Source organism: Ptychodera flava, unplaced genomic scaffold (assembly GCF_041260155.1).
Source record: "Ptychodera flava strain L36383 unplaced genomic scaffold, AS_Pfla_20210202 Scaffold_103__1_contigs__length_275955_pilon, whole genome shotgun sequence".
NCBI classification, from domain to species: domain Eukaryota; kingdom Metazoa; phylum Hemichordata; class Enteropneusta; family Ptychoderidae; genus Ptychodera; species Ptychodera flava.
The window spans coordinates 148,640-169,995 of record NW_027248285.1 but is presented as its reverse complement, the minus strand read 5'-3'; the positions used below and the strand labels follow the sequence as shown (position 1 = coordinate 169,995).

At 39.7% G+C, this 21,356-nt stretch overlaps 1 long non-coding RNA gene across 1 annotated transcript; it reads left to right on the top strand.

The window, feature by feature from the left end:
• The first annotated feature begins 2,253 nt into the window (after positions 1-2,253).
• On the top strand, positions 2,254-3,906 carry LOC139126582 (uncharacterized). The gene is made up of 3 exons (XR_011550645.1): positions 2,254-2,329; positions 2,750-2,825; positions 3,040-3,906. It is a non-coding gene; the product is annotated as an uncharacterized lncRNA (long non-coding RNA).
• The last annotated feature ends 17,450 nt before the right edge of the window (positions 3,907-21,356 follow it).

Genomic DNA, 21,356 nt, shown 5'->3' with positions numbered 1-21,356 from the left:
GACCGCCAAGTTGACCGCTCTCCCACAGCAGCTCTTCTTCCGTAGCCGTGAGTGCTTCTGCTTTATTCGGTCTGTTTCCTTTCCCTTCTTTCTTAAGACTTTTTCTTTTTGCGCTCAGCACTTCTCTTGACTTCGCAAACTCTCTACTTTGTGTGATGGAAAATTCGTAGCTATTTGCTCTCAGAAATCGCTCAATGCGTCTATGATGGGATGACAGGGTATCAGGTTCGTGGAAGTTGTAGTTAGACTCCCTGGCGAATAGAAATAACGTTGAAGGTACCAGTCTAACTGAGATGATGGGATAGTGTTGATTTATCTGAACGCGTTGTTCTGCGGCAGAAAACGTCGAAAAATATTTACTTCATACTTTGTCTTTTTCTTTGTGTTCTTGTTTTCCTGTCCGTCAACAAATTTACGTATATCTTCGTCAACTTCGTTATCTTTGGGTGTGCTGTCCTACCCGCGATATCTTTTGCCAAGCGGAATATTTCATGCATATCGTTATCTGCGATTGAATCGGAAGAAGTTAAGTTTGTTGAACTTGATGTTGAGGCAATGACAGGGTTGCTGATTCTGATTGCTGGTTCAGGCTGTGGTTGGTATTTACTGTTATAGCGGTTGTACCGGCAACTGGTTCCCGTACTTCAAGTTGATGATGAAGTGTTTGGGGTACATCGCTCGCATTGTCGTTGTAGTAAAATGCGTCCCGTTTGTAACACAGCCACTGCAGTGAATCCCAGTCGTACTCGCCATCGTCAGAGTAATTATCACCATCCATGCTTTTGAATTACTGACAGAAATACAACAAAATTAAGCTCGAAAACAAGATTTGTGGTCGGGAAACGTTTACAGGAACTGTTTATGTGCTGCAAATCTGATCGACCGACGACTGACGGAGCTCGAGCTCGCGCAGTTACGTCACAGGAATAAACATTGCCGTGAAGTTATACTTTTGAAAAAAATTCTGTTTCATTTTTAAATGAAATAAATCTCTATATATTTTTTTCAAGAATTTGGTCTGTCTGCGTATTGTTATCGTGTGTGTTGATCTATCGACGCGACGTTTTGTTTTCATTTTCATGGGGGCAGACATTATTGTTTACATGTAGTGTGGGGTACCTTGAAACCGTTCTTGTGAGCGCGCGCAAGTGGGACTGATCAAGGTAGTTTAAGGGCTTGTGCTTCGGGTGCCTTGAAACTAAGTGTTACGGAACGGCGCGGCGTTCCGTACGGCTTTTTTAGCGAACGCTAAATCCTATTGTTCTCGATGGTAGATGTATAATAAAGATTTATATTACCAACCTTTCTTTGCGGCTTGGGTGTCTTTGTCTTATTTTAGCACTGGTTTTTTAACCTTACAGCAAACGGCAAGCATGTTGCTGAACGCTTTATATAGTGTAGATGTATCGTATACTAAAGGGATATATTTATATTGGTGCATTAGTAATATTCTGGACTCCTGTCATCTATTTATTTTTAATTCCCTAATTAAAATGACATCAAAAATTATGATGTTGTTCCGTTAACATTTCTTAAAAGATAATATGTTTCACTTGCATGTGAACGTTATTGGTTTATAGATAAATGTCTGACGTAAATTATTGACATAAATTATTGTTCCGTGGACAAGTGAACTATTTATTTACTGTTACTGATTATTGGACCTGTTTTGCCATCAACTTGAAATAACTACTATTTCACCTTATTAGGGAAATATATTATGAAGAACGCATGTCGATGTCACTTTGGCCGTCCAATATTTATCTTGTAAGTGACTGTTCTTCACGTAATTATTATCAGTATGTGATTATCTTGTTGACATTATTCAGTTGTTATGGTAACAGGTACTTTCATCCTACCGACTCACGTACACTATACTAGGCATTGCGATATCTGTCTTTTGTCGTTACTTTTGGTCTAACAACTTCAACATGTAGTCAGTATGCTCTGCTCAGTTGGTAATGAAGTCATAGCTAGAAGGGTATGAATTAAGGGGTAACTGCGAATACTATTCGAACTTCGACCGGTTATCGTGTTGCACAAATATGTAGAGACACTTTGAGATACTGAGGTACTTTTCATATCGAAATCTCCAAGGTGCTTGAGTTATCCACATTCGGCTAGAAAAATCAATAAAAAAGAGTGAACTATTTCAACATTAGCAATCAGTAGTATACCGCTATCACAACATTTACATTTTCATATTTACATTTTCATTTTATTGCTAATTATTTTCCTATAAATATCTTCACATGCAGAAGAACTTGCTTCGTACCATCCATTCACTGAATAACAAGACACTGAATATCAATGACAAGTACAGTACGAGGTAAGTGTAACGGCAAGTATTTTGTTTGTCTTTATTATTATTGTATTTTTTATTTATGCCAATATTTGAAAATCTGTACAATTGTAGTGTGTGGTTATTGTATAACGGTGTATTTATATGCAACTGCCTGTTTAATGTCATGTATTTTATTTCAAATTTATTTGTCTCGTAAATCATAATATGCTGACAAAAAGTTTGGAAGACCAAGCACAACACATAACAGACAATTTAAAAATTTATTAACAACTGAGATACGAACTTCTTATATTGAGAGGTTGTGTCAGGTGTTATGGAGTGAGCATATTCAGTCCCATGTTCTGCATCCGCCATGTATCTGTCTAGAATGGTCACGCTTATGTACAATCTCAATGATCATTCTTTTAACTGATGACATTTCCACACCATTTTTTTTCATTTCAGAGAAAATCTGGTTAGTCTAGCGGTATATTTTGAGGAACTGAATTATGATAGAATGGAAGAATTACCTTCCTATGAGGTTTGTAGTCAGATTTATTTGTGTACTGCATCCAAGGTTACAATGTCCATCGTTTCATTCAACGTCTATCAAAATCGAATTTATCGTACTGAAGGTGACGATCGATGCTAATGCCAAGGAAGTCAAGCGTATAATATCTCTTTGTAATGGCTCCTTTCTCGTCGGTTGTATAAATAACTACTAACTGACAATAATTTTCCCGTATCTCTTTCAGCTGTTCCAACTTGTCAGCGATATTGGTGGCGCTCTTGGGCTTTTCATCGGGCTGTCGCTCCTAACGGTGTTTGAATTCTTCGAGTTTCTTTACACTCTTGTAAAAACAATGAGAAACAGCTAAAAGTTACCCGCTGTATTTTAAAATCAAAGGTATCTATTCATTCCTAGAAAGGTCAGAGAAAGAGATCTACATCCCATGCAAAGATATTTGAAGATAGGTTCTCTTCATATTGTTTTTTCTATTCAAAGCAAAACATACTTCTTAAATAACACGTCATCGTTCCGAGAGGAAAAACAAGACATTTTCCTTCTAATTGAAAAAAACTTTAGCGTATTTATCTTTCTGATATGGACAAAAGTTATCTAGAATAGTTTAAGGTCATGGTTTACTTTGCCATTTGCTCAAACTTGAAACGTTCTTTAAAAGTTTCGGTAATTTGCCGACTCGGACGGGAGTCTGAACAATTTCTTACTTTCGTTGTTAATTTCACCGTCGAAAAAATACGTATGTATTCTTAACCAAAAGTACATGGTAAACCACGGCTTAGTTTCTTAAGACGTTCGATTGGCCGTCGGTGTCTTACTTCTAGAATGTTATACACATAGTCTGATAACTGTAAGAGGTTATATTGCATATCCAGGTGACGATATGAATTTTGCCCGAACCTAGGTTGGAATACCAAAGGACGGATTCGCAGAATGGGACAAACGGATAGTTGATTGTATATTCATTTTAAACTGGCATTATAGACTACTTTTTTGTATGAATTTCATAATCTTTCGAAGTTCGTTTAAGTACATTTTATAAACATTCATTCAGAGGAATTTTTTTTTAAACATTTACATGGTTTACTTTTTGGCAGTGTACAAGTGGAACGGTTTTATACATTTTCGCTTTGTAATTTGTTTTACCCAATAATTACACATTATGTAAAGAGATTGGCAGTGGCTCATTTGTATGGTTATTCACGTAGAAAGGTAGGAGATCTTACAAAAAATGTATATAATTAGCTTAAAAAAGTAAGTTATGAATGGAACAAATATCAGCTGAACCTTTTATGCTACAGTCTGGCTTTCCTCATTGGGATTTTGCACGCCAAAAAAATATTGTAAAAAGAATCAGAGGAAAAACTATTTCAGCTGACATTCCACCACTGAATGTTTTGGTATTACGATCAAATTCTCAGTGTCAAGTGTTAAGCGTTTATAATACATAGCATTGTACGCTACCTGCTGAACCAGAGGAAATTCCACAGTGTAAGGTTCAGCCATGATTTCGTACAGGACTGAACAATTTTGGATTTCAGAAATCACCCCTTTGGATAAAGGACGATATTAACTTCCATCACTTTTACAGGGTACGTGGATAGAGAAATTCCTATCATTGTTTAAAAAAAAAACCTTTCATAGCAGAAGATTATTACAAGAAATGTTGAATGATGGATAACCCGTGCTCACCTATGGCATAATTTATTTCGTATATCGGGGACAACCTTACATCATAATAATCAATTGAAAATCACAAGGGCCGTAGCCTGAAGGGGCAGGGGCAGATACCCCCTGGCATTTTCAACGCTGTCAATATTTCAGCGTTTTAGCAGCATAGCATTCATTTATTAAGCAATAATCCCCGCCGCAGTTAGCAGGATTTTGGTACAATGCACCAGTCTACAGGCGAGTAATAAATGGAGTGAATTGTACCAAAATCTAGTGCATATCCCCCAGCGTTGGGGTGTACGTTATTGCTATTAAATTATATTAATTTGTGTGTCTCTGTCGTCTTCTTGAGGTATTTTCGTCACTTTAGGCACCAAATACAGAATACGGACGTCTGAAAGATCGAACGTCAGAAATTAATCGCCCGAGACCTAGCATTTTCATATTGAAGTTGGTATTACGTTGACAACACACGCACACGGCACCCAACGGAAACACACGCATTACGTTCAGGAATATTGCATTTTATTCACATTTCAGTGCTAAAAACTAAAATGTTAAAATGACCTGCTGCAGACAGGAAACGGGTCAAGAGTTCGAGCATAAGAAAATCTAAGTTTTTTTCGTAAATTTACATAAGGGCAAAGTCCTGGCTTTTTTGTCATATTAAAAATAGATTTTCCGCTTTGTCTCACTCTGTACCGTAGGCCTACGTGTCAACTTTGCAACCGTCGCGACATTCAGAATCGGTACAGTGAGGACACAGGTGCTATTTTTGATGGATTAGATTATTTGGAGGTTAAATGAACCAGAAAATGTTCAGTTTGGAAATACTCCATAAGTTGCATGAATGCGACTGGGATGAACACTTGTGTATGGTGTATTGTCCGATTCGGCGGAAGCTGGACGCTGACACTGCTGACTGCATGTACACTTTCGTCGCAGTCGCAGGAATGATCGCATTATTTTAAACTTCTTGGTCTTCTTGTTTTACATCCTTGGAACACCCATGTCTATTATAGCCCAAACTTTGGGAAAGAGTATGTGACATACCTTTTAGTCAATGGAAGAGTCAACGTATTTGTATATGAGCGAGTACTGGCTTAAATTCTATGAGCGGTACCTAGAGATATCTAGAGAATAAAAAAACAATCTAGAATTTCTATTGGTATGCTAACTAAAACTCTCTTCACTTGTAGTAAACATTACTTTTTAGAAAGTTGTAAACATGACTCAGGGAGGAGCATAACCCACATAACACAGCCCCTCTTCAACAAAGAAGAGTTTTCGAAGAATAAATCTTTTTTTTTTCAAAAGCGTAAATAACGATAGACTCTAAATACGAAAGCAGTGGTGGTGGTTTGGTTTATTACCATGAAAAGTAGTAGTAGTACACTTCACAAGTCATAACAGGCAAATACAAAATTTACATTTCGGTGGTAATGTGGAGCCAGAAAATATAGCTGTTCGCTAGTCGAGCCTTGCCCATTTTCAAAATTTAAATTAGTTAGGTTAACACGTACGCTTATACAAAGAGTTCTAAAAACATTTTTTATATTTATATGATACAAGTTCGATATCAGAGCGAGGTATTCCTGAAAATTCTTACACAATGATGTGACGACTATCGTGATTTAACTAGTTCACTGTAGGTATTCCTGTAACAGATACTCTCTCATTGCTTTTGTAAAGCTATGCCTAGAAGTATGAGCTTTAATTACATTAGGCAACGAGTTCCATAATTGAGCACCCGTGTACGAAATTGCCGATTGACCTTTACATGTGTACATTTTCGGCAACGTTAAATTCATCCCTACTTTTTGACGGTGTCATAACAATGATCCACAACTTGGAAATAGTCTATCATGGGATGTGGTACATTTTGATGATATAAATCAACAACGAAAGCAGTGTTGCAGCCAGGAGTTTTAAACCAGGGAACACTCTGTCCCCCTATTTATTTTGGGGGACATTTTGCAGAGTTTGAAGACAACATGCATCAGTTGTCAATGAAAGTATTATTTTGTAACAAATTAGTTTCACAAAACCAAATTCAAGCTACCAGGACAGCTTTATTATGCTTGAATTTCAGGCAAGTAATTGTAGCAGCTAGTATACCGTATCTGTCACTAATCAGAGAGCTCAGTCGGACCAGCGACTACAGGCAAGTTATAATGTCAAGTGTAGCGTTTTAATACTTCTAATCACAGCTCCAAAAGTAGGAAAATATAAGCCTCAAAATAATCATGCAAAACAAAACTTATTGTGATTATCAGATATTACTTGCAGACTACACCCAACACGTTCGACTCACGAGTGTGACTGAGGTGACCTGCAGTATGCGAGAATGCGGGACAACAGATTCGATTTGGGGGACATTGTCGCAAGGGCGTGCGAGAGGGACAGTGTGCAATCACATTGTCTCTTCCCTTGATATGTCCGATGTCAAGGTGCCGTATGTTGTGGGTTCGAATCCGATTGGAAACTAGCCGTATTTTCTACCCTGGGTTGGTAACACTGCTGGTGGACAGAATTGTCCCCGAGGTTACCGTTCGCACAGTTAAAGCAATGAAATTTGTTTCTTCGCTTCGATAAAGTGTGTATGTGCGATGTTTGATAGTGGGCATGCGTGCGTGAGTGCTTCACGAACTCTACAACGTGTTGAGCGGTCTCAGTCAGAAAAATGTAACAACTTAGCCGGCTATTGAACCACTCTTTTTTGGGAGTGGAGATTTAGCCGAGTGGTTCTGTCTGTGGCCTCTCAGCTAGGCGACCGATGCCGTATGTTGTGGGTTCGAATCCGATTGGAAACTATCCGTATATTTAACTCCTACAGCATTAAACTCCATCTTAACAATCTCTGATTTTGCCTTTTAATTTCGGCAGGAAAAACAGGGCCGGCCGGGGGTTGTGATCAATATAAACCATTATCGGCAGATTTCAATAGGTAACTTATTAAACTTAGAACTGTTGCAAAGCTAATATCAAAAATGAAAACCTTTTTTCCAAGTGCAGAGTAATTTCTCTGGGATTTGTTAAATTTGTGTGAAAATAGCAGACAGGATTATCTATGTCATGATTGTCCTCTTGCAATAAAATAGCACCAGAAGCAACATCGCTAGCATCTACAGCTAATTTGAACGGCAAACTGAAATCTGGTGCAGACAAGACTGGAGCACTTCGTAGTATGGCTTTAAGTGTATCAAATGCCTGTTAGCATTGTTCCGACCAAACAAACTTTGCCTTTTTGAGTAAGTGGGTCAAAGGCTCAGAAATGGTAGAGAAATTTGGGTAAAATTTCCTATAGTAACCAGCCATACCGTGAAAACGCTTCTGTAGTCTATGAAAATTTGGAGTAGGAAAGCTCGAAATGGCACTGATTTTGGCATTAACAGGTTTTACCCTTCTCTACAGTTTGTCGAAGGTAAGTTATTTTGTCGATGGCCCCTTGCTATATACGGTCAAGGGTCCAGTGGCCGGCCAGTAGCAAGATATGACCGGCCACTGGTCCCTTGACCGTGAACCGCTGGTAAACTAACGTCACGGGAGCATTTTTTCAGTCTGTGAGCGATTTAGTTATTCGGGTAGGCATAGAGCGGAATCAAGAATCGATTACGGCCAAAAATAGTCAAGGTAGTTTTTCGTGCGCGGTCCAAATAGGGACATCGTCCGCCGGATTTTCCTATGAGAGTCAGCAGGGGTGCGGTGGGAGGCTATATAACACCGGGAACACACAGCATGGTACGCAGGGCTAGGTAGCCTGCTTCCTTCAAAAAGTCCTGCACGTTTTCTACCATCGCTTCTATCCTTTGCTAAAATATTATTGTGCGGCGGTATTTATACCCAAAGAAGACACATAAGGAGCTACGGCACCAGCAGGGCCACTGCCGTGAGGGGGTCCATTTATCGCTTGTGCCAATGCTTCTTACGATAAACTCTGTACGGGCGTGTGAACAAGGGGTTCTCTGCAAAAGTGTGCAGCTTGTCAAGCAAGGATAGGGCATTGCCTTCTTCTGCCTGTTTGGCTTTGAAGAGCATGGATCCAACGTATCTCATGCACGCCTTGAGTTTCTCCCTTTGACTGAGTTTGCTGGTTTATGAAATCAGAAGAGCCACCGTCGGCATGATATGCCCACTAATCCTACAAAGCTGCTTGTCCGATCACCACAGCTGGGACATACATGAGGAGAAACACAGGAGGCTAACACTCCTGGTCCTTTTCTATGCCGCCCTTGAGCCAGTACACCAACTTGTATGATTTCTCATACTCCACCAGTCTGTCCTCAAAGGATGCAATGAGCCTGTCTTTGTCCATCACCCTTTAATGACAGAGGCATCTTAGGGCAAATAATGAAATAGCCCTCCAAGAGCCACCGCGACGACCAACACTCCTGTCATTTTTGCTTCATGTTCGTGTCAGGCTCTGCTGTGCTCTTGTGAGCCTCAACCAAGCTTGCCTGCAAGTGCAAGTGTCGGGCAGGAGGTGGGGTGGTGTGAGAGAGGGGCTTTCCCCTGCAGGGAGCTTGTCACCTGTGAACCTGTCTGTCTTGGCAGGGGGTCCTTTGCCTGCAAGTGCAGGGGCAGGAGGTGGGGTGGTGTGAGAGAGGGGCTTCCCCTGCCGGGAGCTTGTCACCCATGAGCCTGTCTGTCTTGACAGGGGCCCTTCCATCAAGTAGGCCACGTTTTTCTTCACTTCAGCGTTGACACCATCATTGTAGCCAAAAGTCATTTTAGCGGTGGTGTACTGCAGCTTCTTGTTGTACCCTGCAACACTTCCAGTGATTATCAGCATGTTCCTTTTGTGGCATCAATCGTGTCTTCCCACCGCTAGTAGGTGGTGATTTTGTCCGGATTGGCGATCTCATCTTTAAGAAGAACAGCCAGCTCTTCCTACGTCTCTTCTGCACCTCCCGTTCCGCCAACGATTGTGCTCCTGATGCTGGCTTGCCCCCCCTCCCGAATGCAGTAAACATTGTGCCTGCCTACATCAATCCACTGCACCACTTGCAGAGACAAACCATTTTTCTGAAGAAATAGTAGTGGGCGCTCTCGCTGTCCGGCCTCGTATGTTTGTGTTTCCGGCCAAACAAGTCCTTGGTGTAGAAATATTTGCTGTCAGGGCTGATGAAAAAGTTCTGGCCATTGAACTTTGCACCTTTGCTCAGCAAGGGGCCTCTGTTGGTGACATACGTGTAGCCATTGCCAAGGCCCTTGTTTGCTCCCCTCTTGTACCTAAAGTCTTCATTGTCTCTGATGCCAAACTCCTGGCAGAAGGCTTCGTAGCTAACCTTGTCACAGGGGTTGTTCAAAACATTGAAAGTACCAACGTCTGGAAGTACAGCCCCTATCTCATGAAGGACGTTCCTGGTGGTAAAATATACATGGAAATGGGGAAGGGATCTGATCTGAGGGGTCAAAGTGGAGGCCAACAAGTGGTCTTGGAAAGTTACGCCACAAGGCCGTGGTGCACCAAACAGCAAAGTTTAACTGAACACAATCTTGTCATCCTAGACATACATGCAAATCCATACCGCTTCGATATCGGAGAATCTGTTCTGAAGATAAATTGTATGACACTGCCAGTCATAATCTATCCAATCACCTCAAAGCAAGAGGTTACAAACCCTCCAATATTCATAATTGCATCACCAAAGCCAAAACAGTCCGTAACTAAAAGTCTCAAACCGTCAGTCAGCAAAACTCCAAAATTCTCAAAATGAAAATAACAGTCTACCATTTGTCATGACTTACAGCCCAGCCCTTTCCAGTATTCCAGTTATTAAAAGAAAACGCTGGCCAATCTTGGAATCCAACCAACACAGTAGAAATACTTTCGTTTCTCACTCTGTCATAGCCTATCGGCAGCCCCAAAATTTTCAGTAAATTCTCGTTCGTTCCTCCCTTAAATCTGACAACAACAAAGCCTTCCATCCAGGCAGAAGTCAACCATGTCAAAATTTAAATATTGTAAACTTATCCATGACACTGATACGATAGACTGCACTATTTCTGCTACTTCAAAATATGTAACTGGTGATATGATATCACTTGCTGTACTAAGAATATTATGTACGGTATAATCTCAGGCTGTTTGCACTGTAATATTCTCATTTACATCCGAGAAACTGGGCGAGAGTTCCGCAAACGTATTTATGAATACTGTTACGACATCAAGTCAGTTAAAAGTACGGTTGCTGCTAAACATTTCAATGCAATCAACCAAAATATTAACAATATCAAAATTTGTGGGTATTTCCAAAGTCTTTTCCCGCTCTGTACATATTAGAAAACAACTTGAAATTAAGTTCATATCCGATTTCAATACTCTCACTTCAGCCGGCATCAATAAGAAAGACTAATAGTTACCTCTACTAGGGAGTCCCAATGTTGTATTTTATTAGGTCTCTTAGGTAGCTCATTTTACCATCTCACCTCATTTTAGCTTAGTATGACGACACTGTGGTAAGTCACCATTTCAATTGTCAGAATGTTTCCCCATTTTTCTGATACATTACTGTACATTTTAATTTCGAATTGACTTTCTTTTTACCTTTTTACATCGCAGCATTTTATCTATGAGTTTCTTTTTTGTATGATTTTATTTTTTATTTTCACCCCTTGATAAAGCTGTCTGTGTACAGCCGAAACGTCGGGTTTATCATGCATGATGACTTGAGTTGCTTTACCAAACCCAAATGACGTAGACATAAACTAGCCAACACCAATGTAATGAAGGAAGCCCGAAATTTCCCTCAAGAGTTCAATTTACAAAGCACAAACTAAAATATTCCGTAGCATCGGAGTTTGTCAAAAGTTCACTTCTTTGCCAACAAGTCGAGTCAAAACTCTAAAATAATTGGCCAAACATCTATATGCGGTCAAAATTTTGGCCGGAGTCTAATACATGGTCCTCATTCTATCAAAATTGTCTTTGACAAAGTCTACATGAAACGAAACCAAGGGATCAAAATTGAGGTGAATATGTGGATATATGTGGCATTTTATGAACCACTGTAAAATATTTAACTGCAGAATGCAGAATATTTTTCTCGTGATGAAACAGTCTATCTATTATGCAATATTAATACCATTAGAATTTCGTCTGGGGAGTGAGATGATGTTTGATCCAAATCATGTCCATACACTGCACACTGTCGATCTCTTTTAGGCGTTTTTCGGAGGAGCAGAGCGCTATTAACAATGAATCCTTACAAGACGCCAGAGATACTACCATTACTGCTCTCAGACAATGTCTTCAACATTTTCAACTGATATATGTATCCAGATCAACAGAGCGATGTCAATACGGTGTTTTTAGTCACCGCGGACGAAGTCCGGGGGACTTATAGATTGGGTCATATCCGTCCGTCCGTTCACGCAGATATCTCAGACATGCCCTTGTCGATTTCTTTCAAACTTTGCACAAGGATAGTACCTTACCCCATACAGATGCACGTCGATTTGTTTTACAATGTGATTAAATTTAGACGTGTTAGAGGACTTTTTAGTTTACACCTCCATAGACTCCCATGTATAAGGCAGTTCTCCATAGACTTCCATGTATAAGGCAGTTCTCCATAGACTCCCATGTATAAGGCAGTTGTCCACAGACTCCCATATATGTCAGTTCTCCATAGACTCCCATGTATAAGGCCAAGAAAAATAAAAAATAGTTTCTCATCGTATTCATATTGCAAAAAGGATACAGTGACACAGTTTTTAGTCCCCACGGATGAAGTCCAGGGGCCTTATAGATTGGGTCATGTCCGCCCGTTCGTCCATCCGTTCGTCCATCCGTTCATGCAGATATATCAGACATTTTGACAAAATGTCATGTGACCTCGGTGACCTTTGACCTCAAATATACATATTTTCCATAACCCAGTAACCACAAGTGCTACACCCTTCATATATGGTATGACGGGACACCTTATGACGCCACATATTGTACTCATTAATTATGCGCATATCTAATTTTGAGCGAGCCAATAGAGCTAGAGGTCTGATTTTTGGTATAGGGATAACTTAGCAATACAATGTTTTTGACAGAATGTCACGTGACCTCAATGACCTTTGACCTCAAATATACATATTTGTCCATAACTCAGTAACCATAAGTGCTACACCCTTCATATTTGGTATGATGGGAGACCTTATACTGTACCTAATTAATTATGCGCATATCTAATTTCGAGCGAGCCAATAGAGCTGGATGTCTGATTTTTGGTATATAGGGATAACTATAGGATAGAAATTTGTTTGACAAAATGTCATGTGACCTCGATGACCTTTTACCTAAAATATACGTTTATGTCAATAAATAAGTAACCACAAGTGCTATGTCCTTTATATTTAGTAGGATGGGAGACCTTATGACAACACACGCTTTACCTCATTAATTATGCACATATCTAATTCTGGGCAAGCGAATAGAGCTAGAGGTTTGATTTTTGGCATATAGAGATTAATTAGCAATACAATTTTTTTCAAAATGTCACGTGACCTCGATGACCTTTGACCTTGATTATACATATATATGCATAACTCAGTAACCACAAGTTCTATACCCTTCAATTTTGATAGGATATTAGACCTTAAGATGTCACATCTTGTACCTCATTTATTATGCGCATATGTATTTCTTGGCTGGCCAATACAGCCATAGGTCTGATCTTTTTTCCCTGCCCCATCAAGACTAATACTCCTATTACAAGTGGGGACTATGTCATTGTCAATGACATGTTCAATCAGGTTTGAACTCACAACATACGGCATCAAGTCACCTAGCAGAGAAGCAACAGACACAATCGCCCGGTCAAATCCCCTCTCTCAAAAATGAGTGGTTTAATAAATCAAACAAAGTTCAAACAATAAATCTGTCTTTAAAAATAACACCCCCCCTTGATCGTTTCCAATGGTTTCCGTTTCTTATGCAAATATCCAGAGCTCGTTTCAAAACTAGTCATGCTAATTCGTGTGATATATTTTAATGTTTATTGTCGCTGGGGTTTTTCAAAGCCTTTTCCAGGTACAGTTGACACTGAAGTAGGTGCTTGACATGCTCTTGAGGGGTATAGCAGGCCCAGTTCTATCTCAACCCTGGCAAAGCGGACGAGACCAAAATGGCGGAACCTTCTCACGGGTCCAAAAGTCTCCAAGGTGCAAGACCTGCTGTTTATCAACATGATTCTGGCTTCCACGGGTAAGATTGACGCTCACTTTCTAATTAGTGGATTAACAGAAAGAGCAGTACCTATAATTTTATCGACCGTAAACCTTTAAGTTCACGGTTGCCGAAGACTTCGGTGAGGGCACAGACGAGGAGAAAAAATCTCCTTGTCTGTGGTGAGGGTTGTACTACCAATGCCCCCATAATTCCATGACAAACTATTCTTCAGAGTCTTTGAGTGAAATAATCTACCTTGATAGAACACAACTAGTAACTGGTCCTCTCGAAATGTTGAAGACGATAGAAGCCCGACAGTCCAAAACGATTCGCTGCACATCGCCCACTTACATGTAATATCATACGTTACGGGAGTTACTGTGCTATTGCGAGACGCTGAGCCACTGGCTAGTGGACTGTCTTATACTTGGTCAGGGTTTCACTTTCACATGACATGTTGTTATCTTCATATCAGAAAATCTGTGTGTCCCATTTCACACAAGATAACATTTATCTAGAACAAAACGGGGCTCTGGTCGGAGTAGTTGAAAAAGTTCGCCTTTATGCTTTTTATGAATGTAATGATGCACCACGGGAATATCATGTATACAGTTGTAAACTCGTCGAAGTTAAATCTCACTTTCAGTGCTTTCTTGTTGAACGATCTTTGAGAAAGTACGAAAATACCATCAAGAATAGGCGAAAGCCCAATAAAATGTTTCTGAAAAATCAGAAACCTTGTACGACTTTTCCGTAGTCACCTTGTTGGTTTTGTTTTGCTTAACTCTTGTTTTATCTTTTGTTATATTTGTTTTCTAAACTTAAAATGAAAAATTACTTAAACGATAATTTATTGACAGGAGAATTTTTGGTGTTTGCAGAGCATAGACCAATCCTAATTTTGAAACTTCTGTTCGGTTGTAGACTAGTGGGTACGGTTTCAGTTAGGCCACAGTTCCTCCACAAACGTGGTTTGGCTAGACACCTGTGTCTGAATCTATACTGAATACTCGGTTATTTTTCTTTTAGTATACTCCTTGCCAGTAACTGAGTTGCATTGCCGTCATTTTTTCTGTTCGTTTTGAAGTAGTTTACTGTTACAGTAATTTCCATTTTGTTGTATTGGATTCACATGTTCGCTTTTTGTGCATATTTTAATTTTTTACACTATTGTCGGTTTATTTGATCCTCTCTGAAAATTAGTGCTCATGATCGTGAAAGCTAACCAGTATAAATATGAATAAATAAACGAATATATAAAACAAAATAAATGAAATACCTCCACTTCCAACCTTCTTCAGTTATTTTAATTCTCAGCGTACCTTCAAGATTCGTCCGCTGACCTGTTATCAATCGTAATTACTGTAAATTTTCCCCGTCATCCCCGGAGCAATACCTACTATTTACGACATATCTACGTTATGCTGTAACATGTACAACTGGAAATACTGATTAAAAACACCCTGAGTGAAAATCTTAAAACTCCGTGCAAGTATATTGGAACCTTATTTCCGTTGAGTGATATTTGTGTCTCTGCACACTACGATTTATTGCTTCGTTTCTATCGCTGTGCTCACTCTTGTTAAAGTCTACGAGGAACACAACAAAAAGTACATTGTATACCACTTGCGTGCTGATACGAACCGACAAGCACTTGAGTACTTTTTGTAAATACCTCTGGGATGGGTATTCAAAATATAGTAGAGAACGATGTACTTGAAGAGCTTGGTCGATTAGGCATCACAAAGTTAAGTGTCACACAAAATACAGTCACAGGTCGACCTCGACGTCTCGCGTCAGTTTTCCACATCTGCTTGAAAAGAAGCAAAAATATGGCAAATAATGACAGGTTTATTTCCAATCCTAGTTCTTGGAACAAATAAATGCTGGTGACACGAGGTTTTTTTTTCATTAAAGGCTTTTGTTAATGTTGTTTTTGTGTTTTTTATTTGTTGTCCACACATTTTTAATGCTGTGAACTTAAGTTAATACGCGCCTCAAAGATGAAAACATAGTATGCTCAATCTTATCTACAGGAAACTATCAATCATGCTCTTGACTATGTATACAGCAACACTGTATGTAAGTACAAACATTAAAACTCTGCCAACATTGTGATAAATAGCAACTATTCCTAGCCAATGGAAAATTTAGGGACGCATCATAAACTTTAATTAGCATAACATAAGTGCTTGGTCATCGGCAATCTGGCATCACTCTGTTCACAAATATACATTGTTCAACCAGTTTAGTGCGCACGGTGGAGTTCGAAAACTGAGTGCGAGGACCCGCTTTCAAAGGAATTTCGATTGCCTGCTCTTGCCACGTTTGAAACCTGGAGAGGTTTTACGTGAAGTTAAACATCCGAATGTTTGAAAATAAGTCGGGATGTGTCCCCATGGAGGAATGATGTAATTTGCATGAAGAAGTGGAAGAGGACCACTGTTCAAGATATCACCACTTTACCATAGACAGTGGAAAGTGTACTGAGACTTTATAAATTGTAAAATCAAAGGGCTAATCGTTAAGGCAAAAATCTCAGAAATGAAAAAAGACACATAAGATCGTGGTAGGGACAAAAAAGAGTTGTTCTACGGCATTAATTTCACCTACTTGTAAATCTGAAGTTGAGATTTAGCTTTGCGGACACTCAAATGCAAACTTCCTGCTCTCAAACTAAAGCAAACACTTAAATTATATTTACAACACTACTCACGTCAACTTCCTTTGTTCTCGAGGGCCATTCTTTGTAATATAGCATCCATTTTATTGACATTTTACCCAGGAGAGGGCAATATAATGCCCTGCACCAGAGCAAACCCATAACAGGCCACATGCTCATTCCTTGTCGCGATTCGCCAGAATACGCACGTAATGAGAAAATCGCTACGTCTGGTACCCAATGAATGAGCAATGAGCTTCCCTTTCTGAAACAGATAGATTTCCATTCCAACAGCGTAGGAACTTGAACAGCTCATCGACGAAGAAGATTCAAGTGCAACTAGGGATGTTGCTAGCTATGCTTAGAATAATTTTTGGAAGAAAGTGGCACCATGCACTACTGTAACCGATGTGAAATATCGCCAAGTTTTTACCCAGGAGAGGGCAATATAATGCCCTGCACCAGAGCAAACCCATAACAGGCCACATGCTCATTCCTTGTCCCGATTCGCCATCCGAATGGATTGTTGCGGTGCAAAATATCAAAACACATTAAAAACATAACATAATACATGATGAGCGTGCGTTGTGGTATAAAACACCTATTACCTGGTCTTTATTCGGGCTATAGCACCCATTCATTACCCCTCGTGGCCGTGTGTTACCAGAAACGCATCGCTATATACCCCTCGGCCTACGGCCTGGAGGGATAGCGATGCGTTTCTGGTAACACACGGCCCCTCGGGTAATATACGGGCGCTAAAGCCCTCATGACCAGGCAATAGGTGTTAATATTATGGCAGGTGCAGGACATGCGACCTTAACAGTTTATTAACGGCACGATCATTTTTAGTCACATTGAAAGAAAACTTCCATTTTCTGGGATAACAACTTCCACCTGTACGTAGTTGAATAGACTGTCATGTTTCGCGTCGACGGTTTCATTTTCTCCACTCTCGCTTTCTACCTCGTTTTCATTCTTTGGATCTCTGTGTTTGAAGTCAGAGGTCTTCGGTATTTTCGATGCATTTCCCGGGAGCACCTGGCAAACTTCGAACTGCTGCTCAATGCTGATTCGCTGTGTAATGGTACGAGAATATTAGCCATATAGTGGAATGAATTAACATCTTAGTACTTTGATTTCGATTCTCTGGAGTGATATACTGAGTACATTAAAATATATTAGTTTGGCATACAATTTGACGTTTAGCAGTAGGTTGCCTTGTACTGTCATTGTTAGGTTTGTTACATGTTCTTGCGCAGTGCCAGCTTTACAAGGTACTTAGCTCAGTGTTCGTTTGACATTTCGTATTAAACTTAATATATGACTACCAGTTTACGTTTAGGACCTGATGGCAACGCTTCGGTGACTTGTTTTTCGACAATAAGCTACTCGTCTATTCCATCGCTTTATAGACGAGTAGGTGCAGCTGCCCTTAAAAGTGTTTTTTTTTTTTTTGTAAAACCCTGTCCAAGCGTTCTCGCACAGTCTTCCCGCTATTTTTGGAAGTGTATTTTTCAAATTAAATAGGTGTAATTGAGTATATACAACAATTGGTATCTTCCTAGCTGGCTGTTATGAAAGCCAACATGTCCCTTACGGGCTTTCATAGGCTGTAGGTAGAATACGTCTCTTCTTGGCAATCTGGAGGACAACACCATATAGAGTTATTATTTATTACATAGCGAAATTACCTACACAGGTTTGTAGTATAAATGACATTGGACAAAGACTTGCCAAAGTGTGTTGAAAAGATCGTATACGGACAATGTTTGTTTGTTTTAGGTATTTCTAATGCAGTTGTAACTTTCGTTGCTGCTTGCCAAGCCGCCATTGTTTGTTTTCGACGCGTCCTTTGAGTAATCTGGATAGTTTTTTCCTATACATTTGCAAAACTTTTTTATTATTTGCCCAGGACGTAAATTTCTGTGTTCTTGACCCCCTCGACAGACAAATTTATACCAACAAGACTCCTTTGGCATCCAATAAAGTTCATGCTGCATGGTCCCGATCAATTTCTGCTCCCAGGGTTTTTTTCTCGTCCGCCAGTGTCATAACTTCGACTTGACGTTTTTTATACGAATTTCCTTGCTACTTCAAACTTTCATAACAAAGTCTCAACTATCCTAGAGCTGTTTAAATGCCGAATCATTTAAAAAGCGCTGGGATTTACCTTCAACAGACAAGTAGTTTTGTAGACTTATTACTAATTCATAAATAGTTTGGCCAGGATAATCACTCCTGTCCTTCTTTCTATTCAAGAAACAAAAGGGATGACGCGCAATTTAGCTCCTTTGTCATTTCTTCTAGCTCTGGGTGGATTGCACCTATATATTTTAAGACTGGTCCTGTGCCAGTTTATTTCTTTCACTTCGCCCAACATTTAAGGTATTCACAGCCCGATTGCTTTTTATATATTGGGTACATTAGACGGTGTCGGCTCGGTATGGGCGAGCGGGAGGGACTTTGGCACACCTGGAGGACTGGCAGTTTCTTCCAAGAATGTAGACTCTCGCAACTATTTTCCTGTTCATGAAAGTCCAGGAACAGCCAGTCATCCTCGCTAGCATCTTCCTGCTTGTCGGGTTCTCTTTCGAATGTATTTTGCGTTATGAGTAACTCGACATCGTTGCTACCTGACATGATATTTCAACCTCGAAGGCCGTGAAGTGAATGACGGGGCACACGGGAATCTGTAAGGTATTCACATCTCTTTATGGTTAGCACGTGATAACTCTCAACCAACAAATGTAACTGAATACAAGTGTGCATGTTAAGGTCATTAATTCGCTGACTCACAAGCGCTTCGTAATTCCCAATTGGTAATATTTGCACCAGGTGCTGTTGACGTGTTGTAGCCGGATAATGTCACTCGTGTCGTGCAATCGTTTAGACACTAACCGACACTCGGGCCAACGGCCCTCGTATCCTGTCGGTCAGTATCTCAACGATTGCCACTCCACTTGTGCACTATCCAATACTTAAGGCCCTCCAAAAAAGAGAAATGTTTCTGGTCAGGCCTTTCTTTAAAAAATGGTGGGGCGACGCTATTTTTTCCCCCCTCAAGGGAGGGAGGAGGGTCAGTTTTATAGTTTTATCAATTAGTCACATATATACTGTTCATGCAGTACTGATCATGCGCCAAAAGAATTTTCTCTTTCTCTTCCCGTTTTGGTTTGGTGTCATCGCAATCAGTACATGTTGGATATGTGTCAGCTGCTCTCTCTCTCTCTCCAGACAGTAAATCTTCACCACTACCACAATGACTGCAAATTGCAGGAAACACAGACGATGAGAAGATGTGCAGCTGGATATGTGCATGCAGATCATGCCGAACATTGACTTTGCTGATGGTGTATGGAGCTTAATTCATGCCAAAATTAGCACCCCATTTTTCTATACCACTCATTTACTTTTCAATACCACTTAATCAGATTTTGACACTACTCAACCAGTTTTTGAAACTACCCATCGACTTTTACCACTACCGACTTAGTTTTCGATACCAGACAATCAGATTTCGACACTCGCAAAACCATTTCGCCACTATAACTTAGTTTTCAATACCATTTACTCAGATTTCAACACTAGCAAAACGATTTCGCCACTACCATGGATGTACGATGTATTTTTGTACATCCATGCCACTACCAACTTAGTTTTCGATATCAGACACCCTAGTTCATTTAAGAGTTTTACGGCTATGAATGAGACGTCGATGAAAGAATTTGAGAGGTGCATGACAGAATTCGCTAGCAAATTCTTAGGTCGATTGGGGTGTGCTTAGGGGGTCAAATAGAGATCTGTTCATGCATGTTCTGTAGGCCGTGGGCTAGAGGGGGTCTACGTGCAACCCCTCCCCCACAGGATAACAAACCTGTATTTTTCAGAACCCTTGGGATCCCTAGAATACGAAATGGAATTTTAACAGAAAAAATATAGGGATGCAATAGCTGTTATGGTCATGTTTTGAAGGGTACCGCAAAATCACGATTTTGCAACCCACATGCATTTTCGTCAAATCTGTCTTCTTGTAAGTCATCTGCTGAGCTTATTTTTTAATATAACCTCACTTGTTTGGTATCATTAGAAAGGCAATTTATTCCTCTTTAAGATGACATATTGTATTATGCAATATCTTCTACAGTTTTTGTGAAATATGACCAAAACTTACCCCATACCCCAAAGTTTAACATCGCAAATTACAGTAAATCTCAAATTCTACCAATTTTTTAGCTAGGCATAATAAAAAATGCAATGCTTTGTATGAAATCTGTTTTATTTGGTACAGGGACATGTCAGAAATATGAAATAGACTTTTAACAGGAAAAATATTGGGACTCTACAGCTGTAACAGTCATATTTTGAAGGGTACCGCAAAATCACAGTGTTGCCAATCTACTAGCACGTCTAAGTTTTACAAACAACTTTCCTATAGCCGTATAACTTTCTATAGGGGGGAAGTTGATGAACAATGACGTCATTTTTTGTAGAGCGCCGCCATCGGCTCAGGCGGATAGGTTTTGCTTGTTTCATTCATTCATTCATTCATACTTTATTCACTTTACACTAAATTGTTAGAAGACAAAATACAACAGAAAATATAATGACAAAGCGAATAGGAGGCTGGAAAATAGTGTAAAAACACTAGTCAAGTCCACCCCCTTCTCTAGTTGGAGAAAAATTACATTATAGTAGTTGGGCACTTATTATTAACAATCAATAAGAACTCAATTCAATCATGTTCTAAAAAATACTTCATTTGCTTTTTAAATGAAATTCTAGAACTTATAACACGTATATTTTCAGGAAGATTGTTCCAGAGCTTTACTCCAGCATATCTTAAAGAATGCTTGCCCGCATTTGTATTGTATTTTGGAATAAGAAGGTTACCCTTTCTTTTGATCTGGTACGATAAGAATGCTGCAATGAAGAGAAAAACTGTGAAGTTCCAGATGGTAACTTGCCATTTAAAGCATCATGTACAAACAAAGAGAGTTGCAAGTCACGTTGTTTATAGACATTCAAAATATGCAATTTTCTAAACAGT